Here is a 25,488-nt window from a genome sequence, read left to right as displayed (position 1 = left end):
TCAACAGACGGCATGTTCACTAAAGGTAACACATTTATTGCTCTGGTGGCATATTTTGTAATAAGGTTTAAAGGTTTAAAACTTTAAATGCTGAAAGTGTGCACTCTAATGTACATCTTGGTAGGCAGCTGTTTATATGAATGTAAAAGAAATAACATTTCTGTCATAAACAGCTGACATTAACACCACCTGTGTACTATGTTGATGTAATGCCATTTTTGAGCAGCTGTAGCTATAGTATAAAGGTGCTGCTTATTATACTGTGTGCTTAATGCCTGATGGGCTACAACCAAAGCTTCTTTAAACAAATTGAGTGTTGGCAGTGTGTGGGAGTCCACTATATTCTCCATGTTTTGGAAAAAAAATAAATTAATTAATGAAAAAATCAGCTCAGCAGTACCTGAAATATTACTATAAATTGTAGCACCTCTATAGGATATTCACTCGATGGAATTTAATCATTGGTAATTCCCAGATGGGTCAAATGCCTCCTGGCCATACTTACAGCAAAATATTTCACTAGATGCTGGGGCTTGGCTGCCTGTGGTGACCTCCTGTAGAAATAAAAAGCCAGGTCCGCTTACATGTCATGGACTCTATTAAAAACAGCTATTTTAAACCATTTTGCAAAAAGCTGGTGTCTACAATGTAAAATAAGGCCCCTTTAACACACAATCTTGTACATCTAGGATGTGTTCATGTAAACAGCAACCACACATTCAAGCAAGAAAAGTGCACATTTTACATAATTCTAAGCCATTTTGGCCCCTTCTGGTTGTGATTAATTGCAGGTATGCGGGTGAAAAGCGTTATCTGCAGGCTATCCCGCACCTTGTAGCTCCATAATGAGGCCTCTGGCAAACATCCAGCCACCTAAGACTGTGAAACACGATAAGCCAATGCTGGTTGTTCTGTTTCTCTGTGTCCACCCTCATGCCACTCTCTCTGGCTGTCTGTCCACTTTCTGTCAGGTATTTCATTTGTTCCAGTCCACCTGTCAGTACTTATTCCAGCCTGTTCAGGAACATGGGATGGATGTGGAGCCATCGTTGTGTTCAGTTAGACTGTCTGAGGCCTCTGCTGAAACTGCTGGATTTTACTTTATGGGAAAGGCTGTAATATGCAGTTTTAGTCAATGTGTTCTAGTTGTTTCAGATGTGAACAGTAGAAAATGTGTGAAGCTTGAATTATCCCCTGTGTGTTCGTGTGCTGGAGTAACACAGCTTCGGGAAGTTTTTCACTCAAATAGAAACATTTCGTCTTTGATGGATGCATCTTCCTCACAGTTTGTGCCACAAGTCTGCACCTGTTCAATGCACCTTATTGACTTTGTATGCATTCATGCGCCTCTAAAATTTGATTTGCAGTCCGTTGGCTCACACCTTCAGACATTTAACCGCAACATCCAGGGTTCAATTGCATTTATATTCTCAAAGCAAGTTATTGTGTTGTGTCCTTTGGCAACAGAAAACAATAAATGCTATACTCATCTCTGCTGGCAAATCCAATAATGCAGCCAGGTTCAGAGCGACACATGAAGGGAGTTTGTTGCCACTGGATGCCAGGAATGCACAGTTGGCCTCTGGTGCATATAAAAACGTGCATGAATCCAATTTGTTTCTGGATTTGTTCTAGCAGGATTCAATCTGATTCTTTGCTACGAGTAAATCTGGAAAAGAACAGGCCTGAACGAGCGTGCTAGCAGCTCTGCGAAGCTGTAATGCTCATTATTATATATTAGTGTTTGATCCTTAGCAGTGAAGTAAATGTTTAAGTGGTAGTCCTGCTAACATGCTCACAATAGAAATGTTAGCATGTCTAGCTCGTCATGTTTAATACAGTCCCATCTTTGATAAGCGTGTTAAGCATGTTTAATTTGCTACTTTACACTATGCACAAATACAGATGAGGCAGATGGGAATGTTATTTTTGCAGGTAATTCAGCATAAATCAAAGACAAACTGAAATTTGGACTTTGCGATGGCGTCTGTTATCACAATTCATCCTGTGCGGACCATGAATATTTACCAGATTTCATGGCAATAAATCCAATAGTTGTTGAGACACGGTGCTAGACGAAAAGCCGGTTTTCATTGCCGTTGTCATCATTTCACTCATGACCTAAATGTACAAACCAGTATTTCGATCCCTACAGTGAAGCTGCGAGTGTAGCTAAAAACTGGTTCCATCATACTGAATAAAGCCATTTTCAGAAACCTTCAAGTATGAGAGTACACCACACAGACAAATTTCAGAGTAGTACTGGAAGAATGGGAAGTAAAGGAAGACTTGCCATCTGTCAGGAGGAAAAACAACCTTAAGGCCTTTTACACTGATGAATGATAGCATTGTTATTCGGATACTGTGGCTGTTTGAATAATAACACTTGTGGCAGAGCCATACAGTAGATGTGGTTCTTGAGAGAGAGAGAAAAAAGGAGTTTTTAACAGTGGGGGAGTGATGAACCACCAGCTGCACTCAGCAGATACTGCGATCGCACTGATACAACACTTCCTACCCCTGCATGTTAAATGAATGTGTAGGTTTGAGTGAAGAATAGCAATCGATGGAGCTCTGGGGCTCTGTGAATGATCTCATGTTGTTGTGAAAACTCATATGGAGCTGAATGTCAGCCCTTGTGTCACTTAACAATGTGGCTTCTGATGTAACCTGCCTTCATAGCAAGGCTGTACAAAAATACACCTTTATTAGTTTTTCTCAAAATTGCAGCTTTAGGTTGAAATTTTATATCATGAAATATTTCCACTCCAGTTTGTTATTTTTAAACGTATCCTTCAAGGTCCACTGTGTAGGATTTAGGGTGATCTACTGGCAGAAATGGAATATGATATTTATAGTTATGTTTTCATTAGTGTATAATCACATGAAACTAAGAATTGATGTGGTTTTGCTACCTTAGAATGAGCTCTTTATATGTACAGAGGGAGTGGATCCTCTTCCGTAGACTCCACCGTGTTGCACCGCCATGTTTCTACAGTAGCCTCGAGTGGACAAACCAAACACTGACTCTAGAGAGCCCCTTTCGCTGAGGCGAGGGATCTTCAGTTGGTTGCATTCTGCAACCTCACTGCTAGATGTTGCTAAATCCTGCACACTGGTCCTGTAATAGTTTGTGTTCGTACATGACCAAAATCATGTGACAGATCACATTTTTAAATCAGAGTACTGTTTTTTTTTCTCATTTCCACAGGACCTGCGGTACATGTGCGGAGTCCCCGAATCTAAGCTAACCGCAGCTGCCGCCCCCTTCAAAGCGACAAACATTGAGAGAACTACAAGAGGTGAGTGTTTGATACTGAAAAATCTCTATTTTTTCTTGCTGTAAGTTTCGTCAGAGGGAGGTTGGGGACTGAGAACGGGGGCAAACAAGGACCCCAAAAAACACTTGGGCTATCCCCGGCTTGTCTTTTGATATTGAATAGGCCTGTCACAAAGATAACCTTCTATCATCTTATGGCAATCAGTTCAAGGCCTCTGTAATAATCATGACAGCTGACAGCTGTGATTACTGTGACAGGTAACTTGAAGGTAGCACTTTTCCCCGTTGAGCTTTCTGAGTGGCTGAACCCTTCTTTCATCTGGATCTCAGACAGAAGGGGAGCGTCACCTTCATCCACACAGACAGTTTTTGGCTGCGGGCCACGGCTCAGTTTCTCTCTCCATCACCCTTCTCCTTCACAGAGTCCAGTAAGTCCTGGGGTTTCTATTTTTTCTGAATTTTCTGAATGCAGTTGGGTTACAGTTGCACACTGACACACTGACGTGTATTTTGGCTACTTGCAGACAATGCAACACTGATTTTTGTAGCACTTGATAAGGTGCTAACAGGTTACCATTTACAAAAGCTGATACAAAGCAACATTAGCTTTCATTTAGTTATGTTTCCGGCCACCTGGTGACTGTCAAATAATGTTCCACTTTCTTCACCAGCTTGTCTCGAACTTTGTCTCTCTGCCATTAGGTGTTGGGCAGGTAAGGTACAGATGCTTTATCAAAGCTTTTAGCTGAACAGCCACCTGCTGTTGCTGGAAATGAGGCTGATGGTAGTGACCTAACAGTAACGTTGTGGCCTGAAATATAAAAGACTCTGTAGAGCTGAGGGAAACTGTGCAATCTTTGTGGATTCAACACTACGAGGGACAGCTTTCACAATGCATGTGGTCATTTCATCTATCGTGACTATGAAGCTCATTATTGCAGATATAACAAAGCATATTATACAATGTTTGATGATTCTTATTTCAGTATCACAATATTAAGTCAATAACAAAGGTTTAGCCTCATATTTGCTTTTTTTCTCCAACGTGGCTCATCTCATTTGTTAAGCTTAAGTTAAATAGTCTGCACAGTAGTGGTTATCAGATCTTCTCTGTCCTTTCACAGTGCATTGACAGTATTAATAATCTTTAAACAAGTGAGGCTTCTTTGAAAATAAATTGGCATTAAATACTTATTCAGATGAACTTTTTTTGCAGTGGGGTCTTGTAAAACCCAGTCCAGCTGTCAGAATGCCATTTTGTAAAGGAATTCAGGAATGAATAATCCAAATAATTCAAAGACCAGGCAAACCTTGCAGCTTCAACTTTTAATTAAAATCTGCATTTTACTTGCCCCACTGAGGCCCCGGAAGCTTAATTAATTAGCATGGAATTACAGTTAAGCTTGAGGAGTTTTGTTTATCTTGATCACCTGAGAGAGAATAAGGATGCTGTAGCATATTTGTGGTGAATAGCTCACAGTGTCTCATCCACCATCTCTTCCACGTCTTCCAGTCTGAATAATTCTCACCTGCTCCTGCTGTCATGTGTGCATCGTCTCTCGCGCTGCCACCACGACGTGCAGTTTGCCTTTTATGCTCCCCTTCATCTTGTCTAACCTCTCCCCTGAGACCGAGACAGAATCCACGTCTCGGTGTTGGACATAATTAGCTGTACATCTTGCTTCCTTGCCATGCAGGTTAAATTTATGGAGATTGCAGCCAAAGTGACAGTCATGTCGTCCTTCTCTCAGTTTGAGCGGACTGTAGTTATCTGGCTATACTGTAATTGATGAAATAATGGCGTTTTTAAGCAAAAGTTGGGCGCTATTTTGTATTTACACAATGACTGGTACCTCTAGTGTAATGATTAGCCTTAGTATGCTAGGGATCTTATAACTTTTGTTCACTTCTGAGCTGCTGAGAAAACAGTTTCTAACGTCCAAAATCCACACAGAGTTAGGTGCAGACTGGGATCAGCTTCAATGCAAGTCCTTTTAAATTAAAATAGGTTGCACAAGTCTTCTGCAGTACACCATACTTCATTCATGAAAGGTTTGAACCTTGCCTGCATCGGAGTGGTGTGTCCAGTTTTCTTATAGAAAACTGCTTTCCCTTATGGGAAAGGGAGAAAAACAAATTCATTCGCTTGCATGGAAAATTTATCATAATGTACATTTCTGCTGCATTAATTCCATTCAATTTCACCCAGAGGCGTGTTCAGACTGCATGTGGATCAAACCGTAGAGAGTGCATGAATCCATCCAGTGGAAAGATGCAACTGAATGCAAGCAGACATTTGGTCTATGCAGAGCAAATCAAGGCTGAGAGATGCATCTGTGCGTGATCTGAAAACATGCATTGAAAGTGTTCCAGCACAGGGCATTGGGCCAGACTGGGGTCATGACTCGAGTCCCGATGTGATGATTTGAGACTCGACTCAAAATTCACAAGACGTCCCACTTTATTTTGACTTCGCTTGAACTTGAACCTGGTCCTTATGACTTGGTAGCATTAATCTCTTTTCCCAAACACAAAGAGGAGGAATATTATCTGGATCAGCAGTTATTTCAGAGACAGAGTAAACTTTCACACCAGTGTCCAAACTGTAGGCTCCCTGGGAGCTTAGCTCTTGTTCTGAAATGCTTTTGAATAAATTACTCTCACAAAAACAACCGGCACAGCATCCGCAGTGATGGATGTGTCGTACCAGATTGTGTTACACTTTACCAATCCACATTCCTGTCCTCATCTGGGGCCACAAGCTCTGGGTAACAACTAAGAGAATGAAATTGAAAACACAAGAGGCCGAAATGAGTTTCCTTCGCAAGATGTGTGGGCTCTTCCTTAGGGATAGAATTATTAGCTAGGAGTAGATCGGCTGCACATTCACACTGAATGGACCTGATTGAGCTGGTTTGAGCATCTGATCATGCCTCCTGGACGTCTCCCTGAGGTATTCCAGGCACTAGTAGCAGACCCTTGGGCTGGAATAAAACACACTGGGATTATGTATAACTATGCGGACTGGGAATGCCTCAGGATCCCCCAGGAGAATCTGGAGGTTGTGATTTAAATAAAAGACATCTCGGCTATAGAAGTTTGCTGAACCAGCTGCAACCACCATCCGCATGCAGATTGGATGAATTGTAACCCGATAGCACTGTTTCCTTTAGGTGTCCTATCATGGAGTGAGAGTGGGAAGGAGAATAGCAAGACATTTAAAGAGATATGCAGGCTGGAAATGCAGCGATCTTGCTGTAATTTACAATGTTTTCGCATTTTATCCATCTGGCTTTGCTTTGCTGGCAAGACTTCCAGAGGAGAAAAAGTTCAAACACAAATGATTTGAACTTGCACAGGACCTCTGTTTAAAAGCACTTGACAGGATCTTGTATTATCTCACCTCATGCATTACAATGACTACCTGAGTTGTTGACTGTGCCCGTGGCTTGACCTGAAGATACAGCAGACTGGGCAGATGAATTCAGGCCATCTGATGCCACAGTCGTCTTCTGCCCTCAGCTTCGCTTCAGCAGAAAACAGTGACAAGCTTCAGCGCTGTGACCTTCTGTGACCAACAAGGTAATATACCAGCGTATTATTGGTTAGGGACTTATGTAGATATTTGACATTACTACAGTCTGAGACACCATAGATCACGATTTCCTCTGAGAGTCAAACTCCCAGAAAGGCTTTATTAAAAGGAGTGATTTATCTAATCTGAAGCAAAGAGCGATGATGTGTGAAACCATGAGAGATGATTAAGCCTCTCTAGTGTCAGGGAGATGGTCCCTGTCACATCCAGCTCCTCGTCAGAATTTAAGACCCCACTGCCGTGACATGCCGTCCTCTAAACTCAGCACTGTTCACCCGTTTTGCTTTATTCCTCCCTTTGTTCTTTAATCCCCAGTTGATGTGGCGGAAACACAGATCCATTAAATTAATTGCTGTAACAATTCACCTCGCAGTGGGTTGAAAGTGCCAGTTCAGGTAACTTTTCACAAAACTTTAGAATATCCAGTGGTGCTGACTGAATATGTTTTTTACTTACTTAGGAGGCAAATTAGTTGGTCGTTTATTGACCAGATTAGTGTGCCATTTGTCAAAAGAATCCAAGCCAATAAGGCCATAAATAAAGATGAAGATGAGATAAAGACTTCCTTTAGAGGTCCAGTGTGTAGGAGTTAGGTGGACTTGCTGGCAGAAATTTAAAATAATAATCAGAATTATGTTTTGTGGCCTCTTTCACAGAGTCTACCATGTTGCACTGCCATGTTTCTATGGCACCCCAGAATGAACAAACCAAACTGTCTCTTTAGAGCGCCTTTATAAAAATAGTTAACAGTGATATCTGTGGCTCATACAGAGCACCGCAAACCTGATTCCATTCACCTCTGTTGTTTTCAGTTGAACTACTATCTGCATGGTGGATACCATGATTGACTTAAGACTTTTTTTTGCTGTTTTGAGAAGGTTAAAAAAAACAAATTCACATAGAATAGTTGATTTTGCTTTCATCAGCCATTTGAATGGCCTTAACATTAAATTTAGTTAAGTAGCTCGATGTCCTCACATTACTCTCACTCACATGCTTAACTTATTCTTACCTGCTCTTTTTTTATAAAACTTACTGAAGCACAAACCTCATTAAAGAACTGACACCTTCAGTCACTGACCATCATCACTGTCCTCAAAAACACAGATAAAAGAAAAGAAATACATTTACCTGTAACTATGCCTTTAGTACGCTGTATCTGTCGAACACAGCTGCTAATGCTACTATAAAAAAGGGGGTGAGGGTACGTCACCAGGAAACTAATGTAAGTCAGTGGCATGTCCTTTGTGTGTCTGTGTGTGTGTGTGTGTGTGTGTGTGTGTGTGTGTGTGTGTGTGTGTGTGTGTACGTGTGTGTACACATAATGAGGGCAGGCTGCAGAGAAAGCAGGTTCTCTGTGTATAAATAATACAGCCCAGTGAGATTTTCATTTTCTCCCTGATTGCCTCTGAATTGGAAGAGCATCCTCTGGACACTGATGGGAAGGAGTGACATCACACTGAAAGGCACGATGGGAAGATATATCAAATAGATCCATCTAGCCATCTATTTCCTAAACTGCTTATGCTGCTGTGGGGGGCTCGGAGAGAGGCGAGGTAGTCCCTGGACAGGTTGACAATCTGTCACCAGGGTAACACAAGTAGACTGACACGTTCGCACTACATTTTCACCTATGGGCAGCGTAGGCCACTGGATGCTTCATCCATTTCTCAGGTTTCTCCTGTGTATATATACATTGGCTAAAAAAAAAATGTAACACCAAATATCCATTCAATCGGAAATCAGTGATTAGCGTTTGTGGGGACCCTGTTACGAAACATGTGTCAACCTTTGGGTCGTTGCCTGGGAAACAGAGAGGTACCACTAGCATTTCACACGATCATTAAAATCCTCTGCTCTTGTGTTTAATGGAGGGTGGAATTGGCCCCTCCAATCACATGCGGCGGCAAGTGAAGTGAAGATAAAGATGTCGTACAGATTGCAAACAGGCTCAGTAGTGATTGAAACGTGAAACTTACGTGCTGACGGATTCAGCCTTTGTGTTTTTAGCTGGACCAGCATATTCAGCATGGACCATGTTCCGTTACATACTCCTGGTGTTCTTCTCCACTGACAAACCAGCTTTAAAAGTCACAGATTTTTTCTTTTTAAATAAGTGATGGATCTAATTTATGCAGGTGTGAAGAGTGGTTCATATGGACTTTGAAAAGTAGGTGATGAATATTTGGAGAAGTAACTGATTGGTCTTTAAAGAAACTTTAAAACCACAAGTTTGGGTGGGTTTCCAAGGGTCTGCTTCAGATCATCCAAAATTCTGGACCCATGAAGACCTCTAGTACATACATCATAACCAACCATAGATGGCATAGACAACAGCTGGCACCTGGCAACAGCTGTGAACACCTTCGCCTTGATGAGGAAAGCATTATGCAAACATTCAGCAGATAGAAACAACAGTAAAGTAATGTTAAAGCAGGCCAGCAGGGTAAGAGACAGAGAGGAGAACTGAGCTTGTGTGAGCAGCAGTATTAGTGTCTATCAGCCAAGTCCCCAATCAGTCAGCTCAAAGCCTGCAGTCAATAAGTGACCTATCAGATGGCCGACAAGAACACTCGACACACTCACTTTCTGCTCTTGAAAGACAATGTCTTCTTTGTCTTTGTGGGTTTTAAAATCATGGAAAGCACATCCTGTGTCATGCATGAAGTTGCAGATTTCGATATAGGTTTTTGGTGCAGCTCATTTCTGATTGGGTGAGCTTGGACAGGCATTTTTTTTCAATGTGTAGAAGGCGAGTTGCCTAATTTAGCAAATCTTTTCATAGTGACTTGGTGATTAAAACAGGAAAAGAGCATTATCTACTTATACTAATGCTGATGTGAAAATTACAATCAAACACAATGTTGGAAATGTTTCATGTGAGATACAGTATATCTAAAGGATATGACATGTCCTACATGTAGAAAAGTACTGTTTTAATTTTGATTTCATAGTAAAACTTCTACCTCTGCATCAGACTGTGTCACTGTGAGTCTAATTAGAGTGCATGCAGGTGTAATTGGCAGGGATACACAGTACCGTATGTTCGAGTGGTGGGATATGAGGGAAATCCAAAGGCGTGCAGACCCTTGGCCTCATGAGAAAATGCCCTACATCCCATTCACTGGGATGCGTCAGGGCTGTGGGCTGTTTGGTGGCGGAGTTCTCTCCCTGTTATTGAAAGATGTGCAGCGTCTTTTTGTCAGAACGTACTGGGCCGTGGAGAGAGTCAGAGAAGCGAAGCCAGCAGGAACACAGCCTCTGGTCTTTGCGAACAATAAGTTACACTTTTTTTTTTTGCTGCGCTTTCTTTTAAACTAATTTAATTCAACAGCAGCAGCTTTTTCCCCTGTACACTATCAGAGTCTGACACTTTGGCTGCAACATGTATTTCAGTCTTTGCTCTTTGACCCTGTGTTAAAGCCTGAAGGCTTTGCACGTGTGCACACGAACACACAAAGTGCATGGCTTGCATAAAACCACACAAAACACTGTTCACTGTAACTTTTACCTGAAGACGAGATCATGGGCCTCATATGCAAGTTTTCTTATTTTCTTTTTAAAATATATTCATAACATAAATTACAAATCATCTACCTGTGGAAACAAAATATCAGAACAAATGAGACTAATATAAGAATAATGACAATAATACACTGGATGGATGACATGAAAAATATTAATGAATATAAAGTGAAATAAATTATAAAATATTTTAGGAATTTAAACTAATTAATATTAATTGAAAACATATAATAAATACATATGTGCTTTTATCTTACTTAATCAATGAAGCCATAATTATTTTTTCTACACCAAAAATTTTAAGCTGCTCACAGTAGAAAAGGTGACATCAAGTTTCTACCTGATTCCCTGCACAGACTATTCCAGCTTGTCTTAACCAATACTTACTGTTTTTGCTTTAGTGGTTTGATATTTCATCTTAGATGTAAGACTGTGTGCCACCCATTCCTAGTTACAAATATCAACTGCAGCAAATGGGCTCCCACAAATATACAGCACCATGTACACCAAGCCTGGCTGTATTTTTCATTGGCGAATTGGCAGTCTCATTGTTTTTAGTTGCTTGTGACATATGCACCTCTCACTTTCTGGTTGGTAATGATCTTGAACTTTACAGCAAAATTGCGTCATTAAACGGTGAGATATTTGTCAAGAGGAGAGTGCTTCTGTGGAGAGCGGAGAACTTTTCAGTGAGAGGCAGTTTTAAAAACGTTTGCCAACTCGTGTTTGTCGACGGAGTTATTGGGACCCAGGGACCTCAGATGTTCAGCAGACAGCGCTGATGGAACGAGTAGGTCACAGATTAAGAGGATGGGGGCAGGAGAAGAAGGTGTGAGAGGTTAAGAGATCATTAATGCGTGCATGTGTCCTGGATTAGAGAGCATTGATCTTGGATGAAGATGTTGGCTTTGGCTGTCTCTATTACTCTTCCCTCGCTGCTGAAGGGGCTCGGACATATTACCTTCAATTTCCTAGCAGCCATCCGGCAGACTAATCCTTGCCCTGCTTTTATATCTTTTCCTCTTTTAATCAAACTCAACCATTACATCTGTTTTGTGTCTGGCTACTTCTTTTTCTCTGTTTCTGTTTCTTTCTCCCAGCAGTGCAGCAGGGCGCTTTATTATTCCAGTTGTCATTTATCGCAGTCTGTCGTGCATGAAAAATATGCATCTTGTCTTTGAAAGGGCAGGCCTCATGGCATCGATGTACAGAAGCTGCAGCTGACCTGCGCAAGCTGTCTTCCCACACAGAATTGCATCCTGGGTGCAGTTAACTGGGGTTTATGTGAGGGTGAATAGTAAAAGTAATCAATACAAGTTACACTTCAGTTATATTTTCTTTGCACTAGCGTAGGAGTCAGGTTGGCCACATGTATAAAGGCTAATAGGTCATGTTGATTCACTCCGTCCAGCCATGGAAAACCCAACCACCAATGCACCTGAGCAGTCCTAGCTTACTCTGTATGCAAACTGTAAGTAAGGGGTTTAAACAGTCACAGCATGGTCAATTGAAAGCTGGCACATTAGTGTGTAAACATGCAAAACTTAGAGCCTCTAAACCAAACCTGTTTCTGCCAGCGAGGCTGGATGAGGACTCTGGGTGCAGACTGAAATCTGTCTGCAGCATCAAGCATCAAAAACAGTCAAGTGTCCAACATAATGATGTGCATGCTTAGTCTTTTTGTTGTTTTTATTGTTTATTTGTTCTTTGATGAAGCCTTTTCTCACCAGGCGTATCAATAGCACACCGGTGTTTTAAGTCACTTGATGTATTATCGTTTGCTTTTCACATGTCAATTAACGTTCTCTGCATTAAACTTTTCACTTGTCATTTCAGGCACGGATGTCATGGCAACACTTATTTTATCTTACGTCTGTAAGTGACATACCGTATTTAACTTGCATCGTGTACCTAACACACGTTAATATAATTATTTTACTGTGCCATGGTCTTTTCCTTAATCTAACCCCCCAGTTTTGTTGCCTAAAACCTACCCACACAGTGACCATTAACCACGTTTATTGTTGTTACCATGATTACGAAAGTCACCTGACTTTGACAAAGAACAACGAAGGTCATTTGTCTTCATCCTTTCTTGCGTGTTCAACTCATAAAATGCACATGACATAAAATCAAGTTCATTGATCACGTATTTCCTGATCTGGAACAGAACTTTAGACTGTGTTAAGTGAAAGTTCTCGAGCATCTGTTTGTGTCCATTCATTCAGAAGTTTGGCTCTTTTTGTTCATGCTATTTGCTTTTTTCATTAGTAATTCCATCGATTTACATTGTGAGTGCCTCTCTATGAATTTCATCGTGTCTGACGTTGTCCACCCTGCCTTCTGCAGAAGGATTACACATGCACATAAATGCAGGGGACAACACTTGAAAATGACTTCAATATTACCATAGATGGCTGACTTAGTCTTTATTTTAAACATCTTGACACAATAAGCCCTCTCAGACCACAGTTTGTTTAGCTGCACTGCACACAGATACACACAAAAGTGCCTGCAAATAAACCGGGACTGAAATTTAAATAAGGGGTTTGTTTCTATAATGCCCAATCTGTGCAGCACACAATGTGTTGCAGGCATTTCAGCTCACACTCCCCAATTTCTGCCTCTTCTTTCTCTTCATGTTCCTTTGGGCTTCAGTGTGGGGGAAGAAAGAACAAAAAATAAAAAATCAACTACAAAAACTTTCACAAACACAAACAAACCGTGGCAGCAACTAAAATAATACCCAACTTCAGGTGCGCCCGTCCTTCCTCAGAGCAGATAGTGCTCTCAGCTCGTAAACATTAATAATTGTGATAAAACCTCCTTTAAAGCAAAGTACCTGCTCTTTACCCAAAGTCGTGCAGACTCCCTCCAACTCTGGAGGGACTTCACACTTGTTGTTAAATTATGCAAAGCGCTGCACCGTCCGGGACTGCGCTGCCCTCTCTCCACCCGAATCCTCCCTCCTGGTGAGACCAGTCATATCGCCTGGCCTGCGCACGTAGTCACACACAGCCAGGCCCGTTTTTTTCCCCCCTCCGTCTTGAATATGGATATTTTCCACACATTTCCCGCAAATGGGGTGGATTTGTTTCCAGCTCTCACCCCCAGGCAGGTTTAGCGATGACTTGTCGGTGTTCAGGCCGTGCTCAGTTTTTCACCAGATTGTTTCTTTGCTGCTTCATTTCCCGCTCTCCGCTCTTGTTTCTACCATCTGCGGTCATGACAGTCACCAATCACAGAGCTGGGACTTTTCTCTTCAATTCCTTTCTCCATTTCTGCTCTTCCTGTTGTGCATCGTTAGTCATTTACATCATTTGCTTTTTGCTTGCGTAGTCTGGTCACTGCCATGAATGTGGCAAATATAGCGATTGCATACATTATGAGATGCATGACAAAATGACAATATTGTTCCAGTGATTCATGGAAATGAGCTGAAAAAAACTCGGTACAGCTGTTTTCCTTGCTATTTTAAACTCTGATTTAACTATGATTCTCATGATTTGATATTAGTTTTTCCTCTTTCACATCAAAGAGGAGATGAAATTGCTATTCCATTTCATTAGGCAAACTTTTCTCTTTGAGTTTTCTTCATTTCCATGTGTAGCTTGCCAGGGTCATTTTTACAGGCAGTAATTAGAGAAACCCATTTGAAACGTTTTTAAATGGGCTTTAGCCTCACATCGGGGGGCCACATGCTTTTTACGACTTACAGTAACATCCTGTCCTGTTCTGAGTCATATCTCTACGGAGGCTGATTGCCTATTAAACTTACGAGAGCACAGCACAAAACACACAGTGGCCAACAATTTTTGAAAACGAGAAATGTCCGGCGGTGATGTGCACAGATCAATGGCGTTCGGTACCTCAGGCAGACACTGTGGCTGCTGCTCAGAGCATTTTACTTTGTTTCTAAATCTGAATGCAAATTTGAAAATACTATCCCTGAATACATTTAATAAAGATTGAGGTTGCACAGAAAGTTGCCAAGATCAGTCAAAGTAGATGTACAGTACAATGACGTTAGGGAATAGGATAGTGGGGTATTCTCTCTTGTATTCTGACCTGTTGAAGCTTTGTTACCTCATTATTTTTGTAGACTCAGCATTAGATACAGGCTTTTTTATCTGTAAATATAGACGTTTTTTAACCAAATCCAAAGCTGTTGGAAAGCAAAATGCTGGAATTGTTTAATCCTGTTTTGCTCAGTTTAATACAAATGGAAACGTCAGATCGAGTGTTAATAATCAAATAAAGTAGGCTTCAGGCTATGAGAATTGTTAGGACTAACTCATTTATTACAGGAATGCCTTTACTGTATTTGCATGTCTTTTCTCAGAAAAGTGGTAGTGTAACAAAGTATTGCTTTAATTATCAGTAATTTAGTGCTGATCGTTCATGCTAATCATTCATCATCAGTCATTATTTAAGCCTTTTATCTTAGCCTTTCAAATTTGAGAATTTAAGTAGAGCAGACAGTCTCTTCCTCTCTAGTTTGGTTGCTTAATGTCGGCTGAGGATAAACAGATTTTATATTAATCCCACAATAGTTAGTGGGCAACAGCCTCCTCCATTTCACCCTGTGTGGCTTTTATCTTGATTTAATGTGAGAAAAAGAGTCCTAATTGCTATTGATTTTTGTAACTTTCCATTTTACCACCTCCCACCCTCTGTTTTAGTCTGTCCTCTTCCTCTATAGTCATTACTTGGATTCTTTAAATGGTATTTGTTTAGTTAGAAGATACAATGGGTAGAATGAATCAGAGAACAAACACTGAAGTAATGAGTTGAAAGTAAGTGTGTGTGTATTTTTAGAGCAGGTTGAATGTCCGTTGATTTATGATGCTTCCACTCACACAGGAAGGTTTGTTTGTGTTGAAGTTGAAAGGTCTGGCCGTCCAAGATAAAGACTGCTGACCACAGATGCTCTCGTAAATATTTAAGGTGCAAGTTAAACTGCACATGCGAGAAAGTGGGAAGTGACACCTGAGAGCCAAGGCAGGACTATTAGGCAGCAGAGATCAGCTGTATGAACTGGTGATTATTGGAAATACAGCAAGTATGATTGTATCTAACCTGTTTATCATTTTGTGTGTTGAATGTAATCACATTTATTTATTTTAGATTTCTACTTTGCATTAAGAATTAGTCTTTGATAGACCTTCAAGCTTAAGAGTGATATGTTACATCTTCACTTTACATCCTGGTACTAACGTATGTCTTTGCATGCTAACACATATTTACTCGTTTCATTCAATATGTCCCTCTGTGTGCATTGTGTTTTCTGTTCTTATTGCTGCTCTGCACCGTCCATGCTGAAGAAGGTTAACATGGAGTGAACATGGCAGGGAGCAGCTACACTTGCACACTTCACCCCTTTATATAGAGAAGACCTTTCAGCTGAACCATGGTTCCCATGAGCAGCGGGTGCTGGTATTTTCCTCTCACGTCTAGAAAAGGTTTTTCATGTAGCTTGAGTTCCACACAGGCTCGGCTAAAATGTTGTTACTATTGTATATTTCCAATACATATAGACACAATTTTGATTATATTACTGATTCACCAATGGGTTGGGTCTTTTGGTCATGTGTCATGCCCATTGAAGGGCATGACACATGACGAAGGGCTCGTACCCCACCAGGTTTTTTTTTAAGTGTTGATTTTTTATGTGTATATTTTTTTGATGATCATTTTATATTATGAGTCAAACTTAGTCTATGCCATTTGTCATGTATCATACCTTAAAAATTCACACTCCCCCTTTCCCTATAGTTTTGCTTTCTTCCAAACGTTGCAGGATGGAACCAGGTAGTCTCTCCACGTGCACAGCACTCTGTTGTGCATCTGTGTTGGAGGTTGGATGCAGACTACAGCTTAACGTTGTGAGCATGAATCCCTTTTTCAAACGTCTGAAAATAAAATGCAGTTAGTTAAACACACTTAATTGCATTTGAGGAATATAGGCATAGTTTGCTTTGCATGACAGTTGGCCTGTTACAGTTAAAGTTATCAGCCCTCCTCAGTCCAGCTGTTTAGCCGTCTACTCGCTAGCAAGTCATGACTTGTGTTAGCTTAGAGTCCTGTTTAATATTGATAAAGGAGAGCTTTTTTAATACAGACCCTATCATAGGTTATAGTCGGCAAAACACTGGATTCAATTTGATATCTCCAGATCAGAACGCAGAGGAGAATGTGATCATTCTTTATAAAAATAGCAGAAACCTGCAGCCCTGTTCTCCGTCAGGATGCTGATAGTGCAAGAGGTCAGTTATCTTTGTCGAGACTTCTGGTGCTTCAGGCTATTTTCCTTCAAGGAAATGTTTTTAGATTCAAACGAGATTTGTTCCCTCTTTCTTGTGACCAGTCAAGTGATGATGATGTTGATCAGCCAGATAAAGCTGCTGATGTGTGGGAAGCAGGACAAGATAAGTGAATAGTCTAATGATGATTCTCACAAAAACAATGATAATATCAATGAAAGACGCTGCTATGAGATGTCAGCACAGTCTCATCGGTGCTCATGCTGCTATTACCATGTCGGCAGGTTCCTTTCATCTGTGGCTTTATTATCTATGTTCTCTACAGTCATTTGCATGTGGATATAATGCAGTCTTTTTATGTGAAGCAGATGAGATACAGCTCTTTTTCAAGAAAAGCGGCAGCAGTGAAGAAGCTTGTGGAGAAAAGACTTATTTTGAGATAGCATCACAAATAATTGACATGAAAATCTGTCTGTAAATATATAATTAATTTGAAGTGGGACATTACTGAGTTACAAACACTGATTATGCTTTAAAATAATCCCCCCAAACTCTTTGATTATATATGTGAAATTGCAGAAAATTGAATGGATTTAAAAGATGAGGCTTAATCATAGTGCTATAAATCATTTGTTGCTTCTATCCACAAATACCGTGAGGTATTACTGTCCGCAGCCATTAAAAGTGTTTGTTTCCATCACCTTTATGGCATCATCTCATTATCAAAGCACCAAGTTTTCCGAAAGCTTTTTCTGACCCACTGCCATTCAGGTTTATTTTACTCCATGTATTATACTCATGTGCCTAAAAGCAAAGGGTTTGAAAGGAGTCATTCGGCGTCTTTCTTTTCGTTGTGATTTTACTGGCTTGTGGTCAGAATATACATGATTTATCAAAGCCAGCTTTGACCATCAGGTGTTCATTTGAGACGCTGCATGTTGTGTAGATTTCCTCTACTGAGAAAATATAAAGGACAAACCAAAGACTGACTCCTCTTCTCCTCTCCTCATCTTAGGCTGCTCTGGCACTTCATGAAGCATCATACCTTTGCGACAGAGTGTTCGTCTTCTGTTCTCGCTTCTCTGTCCAGTGCTGTTCAGGATTGCAGGGTGTTAAGAGGCATTCAGACCACAGAAGGGGCCATGTTATTTACTGAATGAGAGCTAAGGGCGGAGGTGGAAATGGCTCAAATCTGAACCACATGCCGACAGAGTGGCAAAACTTCTGTGGGGCAGGAGCAGATCTAGAGGAATATTCGTGGGCTGGCAAAAAGGTGGCATTACAGGTGTTAATTTACGTATCATTTACTCTGGGGCCACACATTTATTGTTGCCGATGATCCGAGACATCCAGTATTTATCCAGTAATGCTGATTAAGCGGCAGAAGTCCTTTTCTCTAAGCTTTTGAAAATGTGGTGTAAGTGCAGCCTGTCAGGTGCAAAGCTTTGAATGAACTGTCACCGCATTGCTAATTTAGAGCAAGTGAATTTAGTGCTTTTTAAATTGGATTGCACGTGACTGCGTGACTGATACGAAATTTGGATGTTTGTCTCCAGAATGAGCAGCATCAGAGACTCGTGAGCAGTGCTGGATGTTTAGGTATTTCAGTCTCTCGTGCAATCAAACATGAGTTACTATTACTAAACAAAACACGCTTCAACAAAATAACACCGCCGCTCTCCATCTGTGGCCAGTTTGTGCTTGCACCGGTAGAAGTTGGCGACCCTGCCCACAAATTTAGCAAAAAAAGTCAGTTGTGTGCAGCCGGAGTAGGACAGGCTGCACACTGCAGGGTCAGCTAGCGGCAGCTGGGTGAAATCAGTCTGTCGCCAACCCTGTGTCCTCTTGTACCAAGGCTGTTTGTTTGTTTCTGTTGGGCTGAAAACTGTTTTTGGCCTTCTCTATCCCACATCTCCCTCTCATCCTCACGGCTTCTCACATAGACTGCGTTAATAAGCCTTCTCGCTACCTTCCCAATGAACACAAGTCTGCCTTTGCTGGAGCATCACAATATTTGCATTACTTTGTTGAGACGTTGTTAGTTCATGTACATATTATTCATTGACTGTATAAGATTTATGAGCATGCACGACAAACCTTTGATGAGTTAGATTGTCCAGAAGTGGGGTCTGGCATCGTGCTGTAAGGAGGGAGTGATTGTGTTTATTTATGCTCATGCAGTGAGATGAATTATTGTTTGGAGACATGGGTAGAAGCAGGGAGTCGTGCTCAATTTTAAGGAACCATTATGCGACAGACAATATTGTAACATAAATGGACATAATCACCGTCACACCAAGACCTGAAGTTGAAAGTAAACAAAAGGAAAAGACAGTCAGTAAATTCACTGAAGTCACAAAGCTGCTGCAGCAGAGAGATCTTAGAGATCGCTGCTTACATAAGCACGTATGTGCTGACATGACATTTTAAATTAAATGTGGGAGAATGTAAAAATAATGTATTGAAACTACTGACTGTTCCTGAGATCCTTTTCTGAATTATTTAATTCTTGATTAATCAAGAATAGTCGATAGAAACCGATACTAATAAAGACAAACAGAATTTTTTTTTTTTATTCTGATGCAAACACTCAATTAACTGCAATGTTATTGATTATAAAAAGCAAAGCATTATCCAATCTCCAGTCTGATTTGCTGTTGATTAACCACCAGCTAACTTGCGAGAATCAGCTGAGAATACTGTTTTTACTTCCTTTTTGCTCACATAACTCTTTATGATGTAGAAATATAATGCAGGCACGCTCTATATCAACCACATGTTGAGCTTCAGCCCAAGGTTAGGAAATGCTTTTTAAAATCTGTGTGTGTGGGATTTCATGCATATTCTGGCTTCAGTAGTCTCTCTTGTGAAGTGTCTGACAGTGAAGCCAAAGGCCAGTAAATGTCATATGCTGTGGTCTGACTCCCCCTCCTCTTTCTCCACTTGGATCCTGAAGGTTTCATACTGGCTGAATTCATGCAATGTCACATCCGACCAGCGTTGCACAGTGGGAGTGTAAAACATACTGTGACCATACTTATTCACACATACATGTAACTCATATTGGGTGCCAAAACACCTCAAGCTGCAACACTGTCTTAACACACTTGGCTTTAGTGTAGCTGTGGGAGCTGGAGCTTGAGGTTCAGCTCTGAGATGTTCCTGGTAATGTCCACCATTAAGCCCAAATCACACAGATAGGTGCTATTGCTGAATTGTTAGTTTTCCTTCTTCTCTAATATCTCTAATGAATAATTCCAGACAAACAGACACTTTGGAACAATTTTGCTAGTAGCTCTGCAGCAACAATGCGCTCCTTCACAACTTCTCCTCCTGGTTTTCAGCTTCTTAGTGGTTAGCTCACTCATCACAAAACTTGCCTGCATAGCATTGTCTCTGTCAGAAGTGGTCTGGTGAAAGCTGCTTGTTGGGCATCTAAACTCCACCAAAAAGCATTTAACCTTTATCCAAGAGCATTTGTCATTGCAGCTCATCCAGTTTAGCATGTTTGAAGCTGTAATGCCACTTGAAATTACCCTTTTTCATCATCAACTGTCTGCTTTGAAGAAAGGTGGAAACTTCTCTGAGTGAAGAAAAAAACAATTTGTGTCCATTCTTGTTGCTGAATTGGAGCCTTCTCAACTGTGACTTGACCGCAGAGTACGCTGCTCCTACGCTGCGCTCGGAGTAGATGTGTATTTCAGATCCACAGAAAGAGGGAGACCTAGCCTTCTGTAGGAGTAGTGGATCCGTGCAATGAATGGGTGTGACGACAGCTGCAGGAGCAGGAAAGGCCTCTACCAAACATTTCTTTCAGAAATACCTCCATGAAAGTGTTTGGTTGGTCTGCCTTAAGATTGAGGGCCTCCTTCTCTTTGGAGCAGGCTATGCAAGTGTACTTAAGGGTTGCCGGTCTGGTTTGCATGTCATTGAGTGACTTTTCAATGTGTTGAATTGTCACACCATGCTGGTCTGTAGTTGCTCGGTTAGCAGAGAGTTGGACAGGTAGTTTGACTGTACTGCTATTCTCCACTGACTTCTCCACGTCTGCCAGGGTTAGTGGACTGCTCGTCTGTAGGTTGGCTTGGTTTTTGAGTAGGTACTCTCATATTTAGCCTTTCTCACAGGTTTGCTCAGGTTAACTGTGGTAACAAAGCATTATGATTCAAATTTAGGCAGGATTTCCTCTCCCGGTATGTGACCGACTCTGTCACAGTCCAGCCTCCTTTAAAAACAAATCAGTGTATCTTTTAAAAGGCATCTTAATATGTATTTGTTTTTATTGGACTTTTGAGCCTTGGGGTCTGTAATTAGAAAGGGCAAAAAAGTGAATCAGCGTGGGTTAGACAGAAGAACATCATCTGCACATCAGAACATCAGACTTAATATTAGTATTTTATGTAATTGTTAAACTTATTTTAGTCACATGAGCCCCATCTTCCACCTTTTGCTCAATCTGTAGAATATCTAACACAATCAGGATGTACTACCCTACTTTTCGTAACTAATGACAACCATGTAGATATGAGAGCGGAGTGGAATTCAGCCTGAATGCTGCAGAGGGTTTGTCCCCTGTAGGTCAGTCTCACAGGGACTCTGCAGCACTCTTCACACCACCTCCTGCTGGGCTGCAGATTGTCTGTAAACCAGGCCACAGCATTTGGCACCTGGCTGGAGGGGTGGCAGCCCCAGATTGTGATGGGTGTGTGCGGGTAGATGCCAGGAATACCGATACAGACGGGCTGATGAACAGTGTGGAGCATCCTGAAGAGTTAGTGTCGACCTGCATGTCTCATTACGAACAGACGATAGCTGAGAAACAGGAAGAATAACATTCACAAGCTGCTCCCTCTGCTGTTTGTGACTGACCATAGTCGTGCATGAAACGGCACATGTCTGGGTCACAGCAGAACACTCTCTGTCAAACTGAGCTGGCTATTTGTCAGGTTACAGAATTCAGCAACACAGCAGCACAAACAGGCTCGAATGCATCATGTACTTCCTCTACTTTTTCTCCTGCTGCAATTTTTATTCTTGACTTCACCACATCCGAGACTCGTTTTTAATTCAAATATTCCTTGCTTATTTCACATAATTGAAATTATCTCAGGGAAATGGATGCCAGCCTTTTCATAATGGAAAGCAGACCTTCTTCCTCAGGCTTCCTTTGCATGTGATCCAAAATTCAAGACTGGCGTCTGGAAGCAAGTGCATTACAACCCCCATCTATCCAGGGTTAATTGACTCTTAGAATCCATTTCCAGTACTCGTATTTCTCTGTTGCCTGAGCCGTATCAATATCACTTCATTATTCCAGCAAACAAAACAGCCGTTCCAAACATAACAAACCACATAATAATTTCTGAACCCTCGCTGCTGGTAAGAACTCTGTCTAGACTACAGTGCACACTGAGGTGCCATCAGTTTCCAGGGAGTGTTCTCCATCTGCTCACCTAGATAAAACATTCAATTTCATTTGTGTTGCAAGTTGATCCACACTCCCACTCTGCTCTGCCTGTGTGAGAGCTACGAGACGCAAAGACAAGAGCATGATGTTGGAAACAAAAGCCAAATGGGAGTTTTACCAGTCTGCCTTGGCTAACCCACTCAGCATATAATTAACTACCCGCATCGAATACACCTCCGGAACACTAGCAAAGTATGGGAAACAGTGCGCTAATCTTTTGCAACAATCATCAGAGGATAACAAAAAGGAAGAGAAATCACTCAGCCATCTAAGCAGCACTTCCACAAGACAACATTTATATGCCACCTTAACTATTTTTTTTCTGGAAGGTGTCCATATGTATTCGTTCCCACTGAGATCCCCCCGGATCTCCTCTTATGAAAATGCATTTTTTAATTAAACTAGAAGGTGGGATGCATTGGGGCTCGGGGGTCGACGCCGGTGATGATCAATGTTGGCCCAGGAACAGAGCGGCACAACAGCGAGACCTCTTCAGGCTGACTCGTTATCTTTCAGCGGCACTTTCCGGTACATCCATCCATCCATCGTGTGTGTGTGCGTGTGTGTGTGTCTGTGTGTGTTGATGGTAGAGTTTGGTGCACAGACGGTGTGGCTCCATTTTTACGGCCCATTGTCCTCCATCGGGCACAACGGGATGTTATCAGCCTCAACCAGGCTCAACCCCCCACAATGCTTCATTACCTGTGTGTGTGTGCTCCTGTGTATTCCCATCCCACAAACAATGCTTCATTACATATTTCTCCCAGGGCTCTCTTAACATTCCTTCCTGTCTCATTACCAAATGAGAGTCATGTTATCTGTTCCAGTCATATTTACCGAGCAGACCTTTGCCTTCTCAGGAGCACACACACACACACACACACACACACACACACACACACACAGGGGTGTCATGTTTCTTAGCACCATAATCCTGACACCAGTGCTCATAATGAATAATTACTCAGTGTTTAATCAGAATGTGTACGTGCACAAGACCACACAGACATGCAGATGATTTACATGTGATAAAAGCTGTTTTTTAGAGAATTTGGATCAATGAAAGGTGTTTTTTTTTTTTCATATGACAATAGTTATTCTAATATTTAATTACTGTAAGGTCATTTAAAGTGTCTCAGAATACTCAAATATACATAAAAACGGCATATGAAGCATTTGCAGTAAATAATTCATGAAATAAATCATGTCAAATTCATTCAGTTTATTTAAAGGCAAAACTATACATGATGCAAATATCAAAACTGAGTCCAAGAGAAAAAACAAAACAAAAAACAAACTTACAACTAAAGGTTATTTTCTCCAAACATACTTTAATCAAATATATAAATGCATAAATACACTGCAATTATTACTATCTTATGGTTTTATAATTGGGAGCCAAAACGAGTTATAATTACTTTTTCTTTTTTTAAAATCATTTTCAGACAATTGTCATTTGCTCAAAGTTGAGGTCATGTTTAAAAAATAATGAAGGTCATATTTAAATTAATGTTTTCTACACAAGAAATAAAATAAACTAGCCACAGCTCCCGTGTGTATTTAGCATAGCTGAGCTGACAAAATCTCATTGCAGTAGCAGTTTTCACTGGTCTAGATGTCTTTACAAGTACAGTAGTAGATACTCATATATCTTTGCTCTAGGAGAGTGGGAACAGATTGGTTGGTCTGTCCAGAACTATTTCTCTGCCATAAATCTTTGCTGAATAAATGAACAAGGTACCATATAAAGTGATAGAGCCAGGCTAATTGTTTCCCCCTGTTTCTAGTCTTTATGCTAAGCTAAGATAATCGAATGTTGGCTGTAGCTTCAACCCAGCTTCCATCCAGACATCAGACTGGACAATCATCTCATTTCCCAAAATGTCAAACTATTTCTTAAAGTGCTAAGGTTTTGAGATGTCAGCCTCTGAAAGTTCTGCTGCCAGGTTTAATTGGAACTATGGTATTTCCAATAAAACTGTTCATAATGACGTTTGATGAGATGGCTTTGTCATAATAATTGTATTGGGATTGATGCAGAAGTACCTTGCTGCATTTTTGTGTTTTTCTTGAACTGATCCTTTAACTATGTCTGTAAAGTCCTACATACCTGTTTCTTCTTTTCACCTGTACGCCGTAAGCCTCTTTGCATTTAGTGGAAATCACCCTACATCACCACGGTCTAATGCTGGCACACGGAGGAAACGTTAGTCTCTTCAGGAAATGAAGACTTCTGCAGTCAGGTGGTTCAGGACGGATGCTGTCACGGTCTGCTTTGTTCACATCCAAATATTCAAAGTCAGTCAGTGCGAGTGCAGATGAATATAATGGCAGGGCCGGAGGCTGCAGCCCGTCACGTCTAATAAGAATCTGTCAGGTTATCGCTGAAGGTCTATTGATCATCCACATATGGCCCAGTTTGTCTCCTCGGCCTAGATTAAGGATTTCACAGCACAGTCGGCGGAAAATGAATCACAAAAACACAGATATAGTGGGACACAGCGAGTTGGGGGAATGTATAATTAGATGTAATTATTCCGTGTTATGCAATCTTTTTTTTCTTTTTCTTTTTTAGTTATTTTTTGAAGGAGCTGTGTGGTACTGGTGTAACATAAGCTTAATGTTTAAATGAGAAACAGCATCCATTTAGGTCTGCATTTACATAATAAGCTTTCTACTTAAATATGAACTTAAACTTTGCAACTGCAGATTTAGAGACCTCTATTTTAGCCTGTATTAATGATGGTAGACATGAGATGTGTTCAAGTGCTGTTTTTCATGACATGAAGTGGGAAACTAAAACAGATTCTGAGGGATTTTTCTATTTGAACTTGCCTTTTCTCATAAGCAGCCTCTGAGGGGATAACAGAGCCTCGAGCTGTTGAACAGCCGATTGTGAATGCATGTTTTCTTAATAAAGGCCAGCTGCCTGCTCGACTGATTATCCGCAGTCTCTATACACGGTGATAAACAAGCACATTAGAGACCAGCACATCTGCTGACACCTCCTGATACTGTACACAAGGTCTTTTCAAGAATTCATTTATGCCTAGTATTTTTTTTTTTCTAAATGGGCCTGGCACTTGTGGACGGCTGTGCCTCTGGGCTGCCTGCCCTCTTTAATTTAAATCTGTTTGCTTAATTGATAAATGTTATCAGTTAATAAGTTGTGACAGAAAATTAATGATGCTGGTCAGAGCGGGTGTGTGAAGGTCGTGGCGCAGGCCGACGGTTGATGGTTTAATTGGTTTTTATTCGCCTCTCAAGTTGTTTCCAGCCAGACGAGGCATCCCAAAACCACCCTGATGGCCAATTCTGGCACGTTTACAGGCACTTAAATTTAGGATCCAGTCCACCA

At 41.1% G+C, this 25,488-nt stretch overlaps 1 long non-coding RNA gene across 1 annotated transcript in view; it reads left to right on the top strand.

The window, feature by feature from the left end:
* The window catches only part of LOC121603886, a 64,525-nt gene that overhangs the window by 24,203 nt on the left and 14,834 nt on the right, over positions 1 to 25,488 (top strand). The window contains exons 10-11 of the long non-coding RNA XR_006006719.1: positions 3,212 to 3,302; positions 3,611 to 3,708. This is a non-coding gene — a long non-coding RNA (uncharacterized LOC121603886). The remainder of the gene's footprint in view (positions 1 to 3,211; positions 3,303 to 3,610; positions 3,709 to 25,488) is intronic.

Source organism: Chelmon rostratus, chromosome 1 (genome assembly GCF_017976325.1).
Source record: "Chelmon rostratus isolate fCheRos1 chromosome 1, fCheRos1.pri, whole genome shotgun sequence".
Classification (NCBI taxonomy): Eukaryota; Metazoa; Chordata; class Actinopteri; order Chaetodontiformes; family Chaetodontidae; genus Chelmon; species Chelmon rostratus.
Note: the sequence above shows the minus strand (reverse complement) of the source record. Positions and strands in the feature narration are given on the sequence as shown.